We start from the raw sequence: 1,644 nt of genomic DNA, 5'->3' as shown, positions 1-1,644 counted from the left end.
ACACACACACACACACACACACACACACAGAGTTCCTATCTCACCACACCCTCCAACATTTGTTGGTCTGGTTTTTCCCTAGGTGGTATCTTACGGCTGTCTGACTTGCATTTCTGGAATGGTTAATGGCTGGGAGGGTTTCATGCCTTAGCCATTGAGTGTCATCCTTTGCAATCCTCTGTTCAGGTCCTCTGCCCACCTTCTCAGAGGGCTGTTAGTTTTTTTCTTGTAAGCTTGTAAAGTTCTGTAGATTTTAGTAATTAGTCTTTTGTTATGTCATTACCAATATCTTTTTGTGGGCTCTCTTTTTACACTTTTAATGAAGTCTTTCGATGTACACAAGTGTTTCTTTTTAGCAGGTCTCTCATGTTTGCCACGCACTGTGTTTCCTTTGTGATTTCTGATAGCCTGTCTTCCCTGCACTATCTTTGTCCCAATTTTCTCACTGATGATCCTGATAGTTTTGGGTTTTGCATTTAGCGCTTCGATCCACCTTGAGCTTGTTTTTGCACATGGAGTGAGATATGGGTCTTGTTTCATTCTTCTGCACGTGGACATCCAGATTTTCCAACACCATTTATTGAAGAGGGCACCTGCTTCTTATTTAATGGTGGGGTTTTTTTTTGGCCTTTGTCAAAAATCAGTTGTCTGTATGCAGATGTTTTTATTTCTGGGTTTTCTGTCCTGATCCATTAGTCCGAGTATGTATCATTATACCAGTACTAGGTTGTTTTGACAACTGTGGATGTATAGTAGGTTTTGGGGTCATGTAGTGGAAGACCACCTACTTTTTTCTCTTCTTGAGGAATTATTTGCTTGTCCTGCACTTCTTCCCTTTCTATATGAAGTTGGTAATCAGTTTTTCCATTTCTTTGAAGAATGATGCTGGAATTTGGATCGGGATTGCATTGAATTTGTAGATAGCTTCAAGTAGCATTGACCTATTCACAATATTGAGTCTTCCGATCCACGAACATGGAATATGCTTCCATTTGTGTAGATTCCTTTTGGTTTCTTATAGTCATGTTCTATAGTTTCCTTCGAACAGGTCTTCTGTTTTTTTGGTAAGGTATAGCTCTAGGTATTTCAGCTTTTGCGTGGCTAGTGTGGTACTGATTACTTGATATTTTTTCCTGTATTCCCATCACTGGTATATAGGAATCCAATTGATTTCTACCTGCTAATCTTGTATCCTGCTACTCTACTAAACTCCTCTATTGTTTTCAGCAATCCTATTGTGGACCCCTTAGGATTCTCAATATATAGAATCATATCATCTACAAATAGCAAAAGTTTCACCTCTTCTTAACCCAATCATACACCCTTGTTATCTTGCCATTGCCTTATGGTATTGGCTAGGACTTCCAGCACAATGTTGAATAGAAGTGTGTATAAAGGACATTCTTGTCAGGCTCCATTATTCAGTGGAAATGCTTTCAGCTTTTCTCCATTGAGTATAATATTGGCTATTGATTTTTTCATATATGACTTTATTGAGGACTTTCCCTTCTAATCCTATCTTCTTGAGGGTCTTTATTAGGAATGGATGTTGGATGTTATCAAATACTTTTTCTGCATCAATTGATATGATCATATGGTTCTTGTCCTGTTTCTTTTGATGTGGTGGATTGCTTTGTTTTTTTG

Source organism: Echinops telfairi, unplaced genomic scaffold (genome assembly GCF_000313985.2).
Source record: "Echinops telfairi isolate 266 unplaced genomic scaffold, ASM31398v2 ScPeMD7_4048;HRSCAF=4782, whole genome shotgun sequence".
NCBI classification, from domain to species: Eukaryota; Metazoa; Chordata; class Mammalia; order Afrosoricida; family Tenrecidae; genus Echinops; species Echinops telfairi.
The sequence above is the reverse complement of the archived record's forward strand: the minus strand, read 5'-3'. Positions refer to the sequence as shown.